At 34.3% G+C, this 12,815-nt stretch overlaps 1 protein-coding gene and 1 pseudogene across 32 annotated transcripts in view; one reads left to right on the plus strand and one right to left on the minus strand.

The window, feature by feature from the left end:
• Window positions 1–12,815, plus strand: part of MBNL3 (muscleblind like splicing regulator 3) — a 110,184-nt gene that overhangs the window by 11,365 nt on the left and 86,004 nt on the right. For 21 of the 32 annotated variants that reach the window (XM_023525306.1, XM_023525313.1, XM_023525305.1 and 18 more), the window contains one exon: window positions 7,143–7,197. The exons of 8 other annotated variants lie outside the window; for them this stretch is intronic. The gene's annotated coding sequence lies outside the window, so the exon portion shown is untranslated. Of the gene's footprint in view, window positions 1–3,775; window positions 3,798–7,142; window positions 7,198–12,815 lie in introns of those variants that run through there. 3 more of the 32 variants (XM_023525304.1, XM_023525323.1, XM_023525312.1) reach the window with 3 other exon arrangements.
• On the minus strand, window positions 6,380–6,498 carry LOC111733312 (annotated as a pseudogene).

A 12,815-nucleotide genomic window follows, 5' to 3' on the forward strand; every position in this document is an offset into this window, starting at 1 on the left:
ATACCTTTATTGAGCACATTTCACAAGTCAGCCATGTTTCTAGGTGCTGAGAATATACCCTTGAGCAAATATATTTTAATATTAATGTAAGGAATCTAGACTTTTTTTCTATCACTGGAGCATCACAAAGCATCATTATCTTTATTGTCTTATATGTCCATCTTTAGCTTAATGAAGAAAAATTGTGGATGGCTATTTTTTTTCTGCAATGAATGAAGGAGCACATTAAAATGAATTTAAAAATTGTTGATGGGAGGCATAAGCTGAGTGTCTGTTAAATATATCTGGAAATTGATAGGAAAGATTATACAAATAAAGAGGACAATGGCCACATGACTTTTCTAATTGCTTTTTTTGTACTGACGAGAATTAAGCCCAGTAGTAGGGAAAAAAAGATTCACTCACATGAAGTACTTAGTATAATTCATTAGGAGATTGGAAGTATCCTTAGAAGTCTTTACAATTTGTGCATATTCATTTGATTTAAGTAATTGTTAGAAGAGAGGAAAATATTGCTTCCTGGGATACTGTTATATCTCCAGCAGGATCATTAAGGATCTTGTCCTCACCCTCCATCCTCAGTTCCCTCCCTGTTCCATTAAATTTCTTTTATTGCTGGACATGTTGATTTCATTCATAAGGTCTCTTTCTATGAACATGCTCCAGAGCCTTAAAGCACTGCTGCTTTCTCAACTCTGAGAATTTGAAATGCAGTTAGGCTTTTCATTATAGACATTTAAATGTTAAACTTAAGTTACTGCTCTGAAAATAAAATATAATCTCAGCCCTAATGAGCTGGTAACTAAGCTCTGTCATTGTAAATGAATTATTTCCCTCATTAGATATATCATATTTAAAACTTGTGAAGGATAGAAAAAGACTTACCCATATAATGGTTGTGTAATTAGTGATCAATTTATGAAATGAGATGTAAAACAAGTTAAGCACCATAATAAAGTGTTACACCATCACCAAAAAAATATATATATACATTACTCTATTCATGATGATAAAAACTAAAAAAATGTCGATGGGCGAAACTGTATATATTTCCAGATCCTTGGAGTGACATATATGAACTATTTCTTATTCTATTTGTAAAAGCTCTTTAGAAGGACTAATATGTATGCTTTTAGACCAGAGGATAACTTTGCCTATAGCATCTATTTCACCATAAACAACATTTACAAAGTAGCACAGAGCAGGTGGAATAAGGTGTGAGAAGTCTAAATATGTGTAATTCAGGATTTTAAGCTGCAGAGAGCATGTAGCTGGTTGTGTTATAGGCAAACAAAATTAGTCATTGGTTTGGGGTGTCAGCTATTTTTTACACTTTAGCCTTCTGGGGTATTTGTTATGGAATACATGGCAAATTAATAGTGCTAAGAAAAAGCTATGTAAGAAGTTGTGCTAAAGTCAACTAAACTCCCAGCTACCATTCATTTCACATAGCATTCTAGCTTCCTCAGTCTGAAATATTACCTTTTGTGTAACACATCTTCCTTTTAAAACTTTAAGATATATACACAGAACTCAAGACCTTTGAAAGTTGAGTTTATTTTGTTTGTCGTGAATGAAAAATTTCCTCAGAGAACAATGAGACTGTGAGGAGAAACTGTCTTTTAGAATGAAAAAGGAAGATGGAAAGGAAGAGATGCTAGATTTCTTAGTCTTTTGCTTGGATAACCCCCTATACCATATCCCTCATTTTGTGGCACTGTATTGACCAGAAGTAAATCAAGATGCAGATATTGCTGTTGAAAGATTTTTTTCCTAACTGATGAGTGAGAAAAACCCCTTGGTCCCAAGAATTGCAACCATTAGCACTTTCAGGAAGCCCCTAACGATTGGAGGTAAAGAAAATAAAAGCCTGATAATTTCAGCTCCAGGACAGGAGCTCTGGCTCATATTATTCCTCATGTTGGGTAATAATTCAAACCAGACCAAACTGAACCGAACTTTCTTGAAATGAAATGTTTGTTTTTAAGTGAAAGTAACTCGAGTTTCCTTGGTTCCCTATATAGGTGATATGATGACACACACATCTAGACTTCTGATACTTCATATTTTCAGCTTCCTGGATGAAGACAGACGTGGGAAATAGGAAGTTAGAAAATAAAATCAACAATCATTGCATTTTTGCTATTAAGGGTCTCTTTCTGATCTGCTTTCTGTAAATAGTGGTATAAAATTTAACCACATGAGATGTCATGATGCCTGTGACTTCCCTTGACACTTCCTTATTTTAGCAGCCCCAGACAGTGTGACATCAGCTCTTGGAGTTCTTGGGTGGCAGTGTTTACTACCATCTTCACCTCCAAGAATGTATTATACTTTCAAATAAATCTTAATATCTGTAGACAGGAGTTTATATACAGGAATAAAATTCTAACCTCCATTTTTATACCCAATAAAAATATCCTATAATAGGTATTCATTTAGAGTCAATTGACATTTATTAAATAATTACTGTATACCATATGCTCTGCTAGGTGCTTTAATTTTGTTATGATAAAATTTCCTTTAACTATGAGATACAATTTGTTCTAGCCAAGCAAGTACTCTCTTCGGTATTGATAGGTTTTGGGCCAAAATTGCACCTTCAATTCTTTGCACATATTTTAATGCAACCTTACTTCCAAAACACAGAATAGTTTATTCACTGTCTAGTCACTTTCTCTTTATCATTTGTAGACCATTTCATGACCTCATGAGCCATAGCCTGTCTCTTCCATCAGCAAAGATATCTATTTCCTTATAATGCAAGCCGACATTAATCTCTTACTCATCTTGATAGAACAAAGACTGGTTTAGCTATCTGGTGGATGTTGCTGCAGTAGAATAGGAAATACCAGAGGATGAAGAGTTAATAAAGAGTCAGGAGTCGATGAAGAGTGAGGAGTCGGGAGTGTGAAATGATGTTGAGTGAAAGTGCTGCTAAAATACCCACGTAGAAAATTCTAGAGCAAAGTTGGATTAAACTTGTCTAGAACGCATGAGAAAATAACAGAGCAAGACCTTGGAAATCAGTTTCTTACCCCTAGGCCAAGAGCACCCAAGGAGAAATCTCTTCATGTCACAGAAGCAAATGAGAAAGAAAGTTTCAAGAAGAGGTGGGCAATCGACAAATACTACAGGAATTCTATAAGTTGAGGCCACTGGTTTTGGTATTTAAAAGATCGTTGTGACATTTTAGAAACCAGAAGCCAGTTTAAAGGGTTGAGGAGTAAATAAAAAGTTGGGAAATGAAAGTGGTAATGATTACTTTTATGAGATATTTGATGAATAAGAATGAGAAATGTTGAAACTTCACAAAGAAATAGAATCAAAGGGAGGAAGAGTTTTGTTTTTAGGGTAGGAGTGACTTGGATATGCTAACTGGCTGACAGAGAGGCAGAGGTGAAATGGAATTTGATCTTTGATCTTACTTTTACTCATCTAATGTAGAATGTAAGAAGTGTCTATAAGTCACCAAATATGTATTAAGCACCTACTCTACTTGCCCAGCATCTCTGTTAATATGCACAGTATTATTATGCAGTCCAATTAAGTAACATGAAGAACTCTGGCGCTTATTTATTTATTTTTTTGCCCTTAAGGCAGGGGTCCCCAACACCCGTTAGGAACCAGGCTACACAACAGGAGGCGAGCAGCAGATAAGCAAACAAAACTTCATCCATATTTACAGCCGCTCCACCTAGCATCACTGCCTCAGCTCCACCTGAGATCATCAGACATTAGATTCTCATAGGAGCACCCGTCCCTGGTGCCAAAAGTTTGGGGACCACTGCCTTAAGGTACAAGATTAAGCTTGTAATGAAAGAACCGATATACGTTTGCACCAAAAAAAAAAAAAAAAAAAGACAGTGGAATTTAGTCAAAATAACAGATAAGATTGTTTTTAAATGGCTTTAGAGATGAGAAAGTACTACTGAAAATGTGACTGACATTTTTCTATAGGTCAGGCTCAATGAAAATGAAAGAAAAGATGGAGAAAGCTATAAAAAATAATGAAGATTTGAATAGAACTATCAAGGATGTACTTTTATTCTATGATTTCCCTTTAGACTAAATTTCAGTGTCAGTCCTTCCTAAAGTTAGAAATCTTAACATGGGCAACACTTTCCCTATGTTGCATCTAGCAACTTCAGTTTTACAGGGATTTTATATTTTAACACGTAATTTAAAAAATGAACCTCAGGTCCAGATTCATTTTATTTACCCTCCCCATTGTCTCTTCTAGACCATATTTTGGTCTTACTTTCTCAGAGATTGATGATTATTGGTATGAAATATCTCTCATGTAAGCCTCGTATATAATGTCTGGCTTGATATTGATTCTACTCAAAGGGAAAGACTTGCTGCTTTGAGGTTCTGAAAATCCTTTTTTACTGTAGAAAGGAAAATGATGCAAATTTCATGAAAACCTTAAATGATACAAATTTCATGAAAACCTTAAATATTTGAAGTTATCGTAAAGGTAATAATTATCTAAACCAGCATATCCCAAACTGTTTATTTTGCCACACGTTCCAAGAAAAATAAGGTTTCTTAGGTGAAATGCCTGTGAATTTATGGTTAAAGAAAATATTACATTCTGAGAATTAAATTGTGTTAAAGCTACATTTCCTCCCTGTGTGTGTGTGTGTGTGTGTGTGTGTGTGTGTGTGTGTGTGCGCGCGTGCGTTTGTTTCAGCTTTTGGTTTTTCATGCTGCATTTCCAGTTATTGTGCAAACATTACTTGTTGATAAGAATTTAAGAATTCTCCATCAACGTGAATCAAAATAGTTTAATAACATCTTCCTGCAAAAAAAATACACTACACAAAATCAGCAGTAACTCGGATTAAAAGATTTCCCCCACTCCAGGGAAAATGTTCGTTAAATGTATTTCTAAAATGACTATGAAAATTTTGCTATTAATTTCTTGTTTATGATTTCTAGTTTAAATTTCTTCCTTACTATTTTATACTGAAGAAAATAAATTTTTCTATAGTGCCTAAATAGAGAAGCAAACCAAATGGTTTCACATTTAAATTATTGAAGACATCTTACTTTGTTCAAGTAAAAATATTCAACAGAACCAAACTTATAATAATAGCAAAATGGGCTTATTAAATCTGTGTTCAACAATTTTCGACTCTTTGCTTTATAGCTAGAAGAATTGCAAAGGAAAGCAAGTTTATATGGTTGGTATAAACACTATTGTTTTGAGGGAATTAAGTAGCTCGGTAATCAAGTTGTGAACTCTTTGTGTGTCTAATTAATTTAGTCTGATCTCTCTTCAGAAGACTTGTTTTATGTTACCAATTAACTACACCTCATAGGCATCTCAGCTTCTCTTCCAGGGGCTGCTCTCTAGTTTGTTATTATGACAATTTCATATAGTATTTAGTAAAAAAAATATTGAATTTGCAAATGAATCATTTTGGGTTTGATTAGTATCAATAATAGCACATTCTCAGAGTCTTTTTGCTTGGTGAAACTATACTTTTAACAACAAGGTTTACACATTGAAATTAAAATAATTAATAATTATCAAAATTATTAATTAAAATACATATAGAAAAATGTATTTTCCAAAAGTCTTTGCTGTGTTATCTTTGTGTGTGTATGTATGATTAATATTATCATAAATAGCAAAGAAAAGATGACCTGTTTGTTGAGCTTAAAATACAAATGGAAAATTTCCAACAAGGAAGACAAAAGTGAATGATTACTGAGTATTTCCAAACAGACTCGCCTTAAAATGGTTTTTCAGTAAAAACCTTTGCCTCCACTTCTGCCCGGCTGCATTAAGTTGAGAGGAACATTTACTTTAGGATGCCAAGTACCTTGTCTTTTTCAAATAGGGAAGTCAGGTTTTGTGGGACTTGCCTTCTTTGAGAGGTGGTCATTCACTTTTTCAAATTCAAATTCTAGTTGATGTCTCTTGTATATTCGCCATTGAAGCTCTCTCTGTTTCAAAAGATAAGCTTACATTTGGCCCTTTAGCCTCAGTTTCTGGTACAACATTAATGTTATTAAATACCCATGTTGACATCCAAAGGTCTGTAGCCTCTCTTCTTGGCAGAAATTAGATTTCTCCAATATTGAATTGTGAAGTGTAGTCTCAGATGTGCAGAGCAGTTGGCAAAAAAGGGGAAGGGGGCCAATTTATCTCCAGTCAACAAGCTATACAAATTCATATGAAGAAAAAAAGCAAATCTGCAAAAATACATGGAGAAAAGTTAGCTATATCAGTTGTGTATGACTTTTGTAATTGACTTTCTTATTTAAATTAAAAAAAAAAACTTTTTAGATGTGGCAACCCCTGATTGACCTCATAGATTGCAAGGACTTTGTCAGCTTACAAGCCCTTATTTTTTTTTATTTTTTAACCCTACAGCACCTGGTCTTCCTAGGTGGTCTCCCATCTAAGTACTAACGAGGCCCAACCCTGCTTAGCTTCTGAGATCAGAAGAGATTGGGCTTGTTCAGGGTGATATTGCTGTAGACATAATTTACTTTCTATGTATGGTATATCAACACTGGCATCCTTACAAAGCAGTCTTTGACCAGGAAATAACTATACCTATAACCTTAGAAAATTGCTATAGCAATAAAATATATTAGATATTGTGTCTTCTTTTTGTTTGAAAAGCATATTTCCAGATTATATGTGTATTAGGAGTTTATAATAGGGCATCTGAAATACCTCCCTCACTGCAACACATATGCAAACAAACACACATAGAAACAGTTTTAACTTAAACATAAGTTCTGTAGTAGACTGCAGTTGTATTCTAGATATGTAGTGACTGTAGATCTTTTTAAATTCTATCTTCCCATGTAATATCTGACCTAAAATGAATCCATCATACCTTTTCATTTGAACATGATATTAATCAATAACTAGGTTTTTTATATCAAAGCAGCCCTAACTCTAGAACAAGCTACTAGGGAGGAAAAAATAAATAAGAAGAATATTAAAATCATTAAGAAGTGACAGGGAGAGATTATATAATTTTGCAGTATTTTCTAATAGAAACAGCTACTTACTCTGTGTCAGGCACCGTGGTAAGCACTTAATACATATTATCTCATCTAATCCTCACTGCAACCCTCTGAGGTTGGTGTTATTATTTATCTCCTTTTTACAGATGGGGAACCTGAGGCTCAGAGAGATTAAGTAGCGCATCCAAAGACATTCTGCTAGTAAGTAGCATCAAAACTTGAACCTCTCTAACTCTAGGTCTATACTCATAATAACCATGGCTATATTATGGAAATATAAAAAAAAGGTTTCATTGGGATCTTGAGTTTGCTGCCTGTCTTTCACTATGTATTAGTGACAGCCCTGAGCACCTGAGAATGACAGTGCTGCTTGAATGAAGGAAACGTCTGGAATGACCAGATGCTGCAGACTTTACAAAAGACTTCTGAGTTATAGAACTATAAACTATAGAAGTGGAGAGGAGAAAGCATCATTAAATTAACAATACACTTGTGAAGGAGAAGTCTGTTTTGCATAATAGTTTTAGTAACAGTAACCAGACTTTTAAACGTTACATTATGGTAGGATATACATTATTTGATAGTGGCAATTCCTGATATTTTTATAAGAATCTTTTGTTTAGGAGATTTTAATGTAAACTATGTTGAATGCATGTAGCTATCACAGCACGTTTTAAATCTCAGGTTGATTTTTTTCTGGTATTTGACCTCCTAGGACTTTTCTGTTTTGCTTTCCTTTCCATCCGACTTTCTGTTTTTTTTTTGTTTTGTTTTGTTTTTGCATTGGTCGTTCATTCATCATACCTTTATTGAGCACATTTCACAAGTCAGCCATGTTTCTAGGTGCTGAGAATATACCCTTGAGCAAATATATTTTAATATTAATGTAAGGAATCTAGACTTTTTTTCTATCACTGGAGCATCACAAAGCATCATTATCTTTATTGTCTTATATGTCCATCTTTAGCTTAATCAAGTTGTTTTTAAATTTCACTGACTTGTTCATAGTAGTCAAAAAGAAGAAACAATCCCGATGTACATCAGCTGGTGAATAGGTAAACACAATGTGGTATATCTATATAATTATTCAGAAATAAAAAGGAATGGAGTGCAGATACATTCTACAGCATGCATGAACCCTGAAAACTTTTTTCTTAGTGAAAGAAGCTAGACACAAAAGGCTACATACTGTATGATTTATTCCATTTATGTGAGATGTCCAGTAGGCAAATCCATAAAGACAGAATGTAGGTTAGTGTTTGCTTAGGAATGGAAAAGTGGGGACATAGCTAAAGGGTACAGAGTTTCTGTGATGGAGGACACAAAATATTCTAGAATTGATTATTATGATGATTGCTCAAATCTGTGAATATACTAAAACCATTGATTTGTACATTTTAAAGGGTGAATATTATGGTACATCTCAATTAAGCTGTTATTAAAGTTGCACTGGCTTATTTATTAAGAAAATTATCTTATTCGCATTTTAATAATTAAAAAGTAAAGTGACAGCTAAATTGAGAATATTGTTCTATTTTTAAAGAGAGCCAATGGATTGGACAGCTTTGGATTCCCACTTATTCTGTAACCTTTATTTGGAAAGTTGATTTATTCAATGACAACTCACAATGAGCATCTCTGTTCTTGGGGTGCCTCCCATATTGGTCCCACCATGTACTGGGCATTTTTCCATGATGCCTTGCATGTAGATCAAATCTTTATTCCCCCCCAGCTAGCACGATGTGTTTCATATACCAAATGCTCACTGCTTCCATTTGGTTAGCAAGTATTTGTTGAGAACTTACTATGTATAAGACAGATACTGAAGATGAGTAAGATGTGCCCTTGAAAACCTCAGAATCGAGCAGACAGCTAAGCATGAGTTTCACCATAGTGTGACAAGTGTTGAGATGGAGACGGGCCTACATGTTTGATGCGAATACTGAAACCCTGAGTATATTTCCATATCTGTAACTAATTTAACCACTCATCTGATATGTATAACCCATCTGGATCATTCTCCCCTACATTTCAACACATCCGTTAAGAAGACACTTTTTACCGAGACAGTGAAGTTAAAGTGCATTTTTTAATCTACCAAACATTCATGTATTTTGACATCAAATCTATGAATACAATGCAATTATATATTTCACTTAAATAAAACTTAGGGAGAGCTGCTGTTAATATTGTTTGGCACCTCCAGAAATCACATTATATCTTAATAAAACTTAGAATAATCTTTACAATTTTAAAGAAAGTACTTGGATTCATTATGTGCCAAATCCCTAGTAATAAGCCTATACATTTTAGGCTGTTTGTGCACTTATGTGTCCATGGGAGGCAGTACAGAGTAGTGGTTGACATAAAGCATTCTGGAGCATGCCTGAATTTGATCCTGGCTCCTCTACTCATCCACTGTGTGACTGTGGACCAAGTTACTTAGTCTTTCTATGTCTCAGTTCCCTCATCTGTAAAATGGGGTTAATAATGGTAGCTACCTCAAAGAATTGTTATTAGCAATAAGTGAATTAATGTATTTGAAATTCTAAGATTATCACTAGGTACATAGTAATCATAGTGTGTATATTTGCTTTATTATATTTTTGATTCAACTGAAATTTCATGTTTTATTCTGTTTTGTACAAATCATGCACACTCATCTTTCAATGACATCAAATCTTTGGAAATTGGTGTGAAGATTTCTGTTACACAGAAAATATAATCCTTTGATTTTACTCCTTTGACATTTTGGTCTTTTCACACCAAAAGCCAAGTAGGTTCTCTCTTATCTCTACTTGGAAATGAGAGGCCAACTGTGACATTTCTTTCTGCTCCTTTTACATGGCCTTGGAGTTTTACAACAAATTACTTGACAATCTCCTATCACTTAGCTTGATAAATGTCTCCATAGCTCACACATTCTCCCATGCTAAGAGAGCAGTGCTTTGAGAATGTTTGATGCATAGTTTAAAATTCAGAAGAAATAAAGCATACAACAGAGCTGGAGTTACACTTTTTGATTGCATTGATGCCATTTTGTTTGTCAGCCTTGTGATTTAGATGGGCTTTTTTTTTTTTTTTTTTTTTTTTTTGGTCAGCCAGTAACCTCATTGGCCAGTATGCTGTCTAAGGGCCAAAATTTAATGGTGACTTTCTTCTACTGCTGATAAATGTTTTTTGGCAATGTTTAGAAATTCTACATGGCCAAAAATTTGACAAATACAAGTTAATTTCGAATGATAGTGTATTAACATTGAGATTACTATTTTTGCCTTAGCGCAGGTTATTAACTTTTCATCTTTCTTTATTGCTTCACATTGATTATTTTTAGTACAGTGATGATATAGTAGTTTTCAGGATTAAGCACAGGAAAAAATGCTGGAAATAGCATGAAGGAGTGAGGTAGTCATTTTGGTACAGAAAAGAGAAGCCTGGTGGGACTAGATGCTATACTAAGTGCAGCTCAGTCCAGAGTCCAGGGGAGATCCAATTTGTTCTTTCAACCTTCATGGACCAAGTTGTCACAATATTCTCATCGTTATATTTAAATAATAATTTTATCTTTGTAATTAAATGAAAACATATTAATGTTATACCCATCAAAAAAGCTTCCTAAGTAGCAATAAGTAAATAGGTTAATTATAGCTTACACATGTATGATCATTATTGATTTTCATTCAGAATTTCTCTTAAATAAAATACGTAAGTGGTTAAGTTGGGTTTAGAAATTGACCAACAAATAGTCTTTACTTACTGTAATTATATCGAGAAATCATCATGTGTTCAGTGACTAACCTTCCAGAGTTTTTATTAAGATAAACAGAAGCAGCAATAACCAGTCCTCTTGTATTTCTCAGTCATTGGTGTGCATTTTAGTTGTTTTAGATTTAAGGAAGGCTATGTCTCCCCATAGGAATCCAAACTGTGCTATCTCCTAGTTGATTCCCTGGGAAATCTAAGCCTCCCTCTTGCTCAGTGACTTTAATCCAACCAAGCTCTTGAACATTCCTTTGTATTGTGCATATAATGTTGTGGGGTCTGAACATGTGGTATGTGTTAGCAAACACCTAGCACAAACTATCAGTGTCATAGTCCAGTAGTATAGCTCAGTATAGTCATATATTATTGAAATACTTATTGGAATACTTCCTTATTGGTTGGTAAACAAACATTGACCAGAACACCCTTTCCACTGCTCATTTCCTGGACACCCCCATGATACAGCAACAAAAACAGCAATTACTGACAAAGTAGCATCAGTCCTGATTGTCTTGTGCCCATGCTGTAAGTGTTGATTAATATTTTGAATATCTTCCCTCGCTCATAGCTAATTGTGAGATCCACTCCTGCCGCGACTATTCATGCCATTGAAGTTCTGTGACCTTCAGTTTTTTCATGGGCTACTTTCCTCTGGTTGCATCCTAAATGTTATCTAACATTCTAAGAGAGAATCGTGTCCCATAAAGAGATGGGGTACTATTTCCAAACCTCACCTTCTAACAGACACTTCAGACCTCATGAAAGCCAGGTCCAAAAGCTTTTGAACTGTATTCATAGGGAAGCCCCCAAGACCCTCCTTTTTTTAAATTAATTAATTTATTTTTATGGTGACATTGGTTAACAAAATCCAGTAAGTTTCAGCTGTACACTTTAACAGTAAGGCATATATATATATATATATATATATATATATATATATATATATGGATTAAGCACATATTAAGCACAGGAAAAAATTAATATATATATATATATTTAACAGTAAGGCATATATATATATTTATATATATATATATATATATATTTACACTGTGTGTTCACCTCCCATAGTTAGATTTCTTTCTGTCACCACATATTTGACCCCCTTTACCCTGTCTACCTACCCCCTCCCTGGGGCCACCAGGTTGCCTAAGGAGGGGTGAATTGGCCCGGGTCGGAAATGGAGCAGGCCAGGGCCCTCCTTAAGAGCACTCAAGAGTCATTTGTATTTTAAGAGTATATCTAGCATACTTGATTCAACACCTTACTTAGAGCAATTGTTTGCTACATTTTATTTGCTTGAATTGAACATTTAATTGGTGTATTTGTGGGGGAGGTAATAGAGGCAGGTACATTCTGAAGTCATAGCAAATAAATAGCTGCCATGAGGAAGAAGAGAGACAAACTATAAAAGTAGACATGAGGACTTCAAACACACAGGCATCTGGAGCCATTTAACAACGTGCCCAACATATCCTGAAAGGCATGACTAATGATTCTTTGTAATGATGGTCTAGAATTATCAGAAAAAAAACATAACTTTTATTTATTATTCTAAGGGGGCAAGAAAGTTTTAAAATGGATTTCAGAAAGTTGTCTATCCAGATTGGGTAAAAGAGGCAAATATTAATGTTTAAGAGTTCGTTTTTGAAATTTCACTTTTATTGATCACCTCCTTGCCAGATAGTGTTCCAATAAATGAAGTGTTATTGTAATAAGACCTCAATGTAAACTTATGGACTTTTGTATTATCTGATGGGTCAGTACTATTAATAAAAACTACCTGTCATAGAAATTATGGTGTTGAGACAATCATTTTGGGACCAGAACCAGCATTAAAAAGAAGTAGCTGCTTTCAGTGAAAGCACTTCCAAGCTCATAGAGTTTAGGGGAGTAAGAATAAAGAATATTAATTTTATATGTTTTCTTTTTTAATGAAGTATAATTGAGGAATTATTTTCTCAGTAATAATAGTATAAGGGAGCTTTGCAAAGAAGAGTATAAAATGAACTGGTATCATCATCCAATTTTTGCATGTGTACCTTTTATTCCCATAA

Source organism: Pteropus vampyrus, unplaced genomic scaffold (genome assembly GCF_000151845.1).
Source record: "Pteropus vampyrus isolate Shadow unplaced genomic scaffold, Pvam_2.0 Scaffold548, whole genome shotgun sequence".
NCBI lineage: Eukaryota > Metazoa > Chordata > Mammalia > Chiroptera > Pteropodidae > Pteropus > Pteropus vampyrus.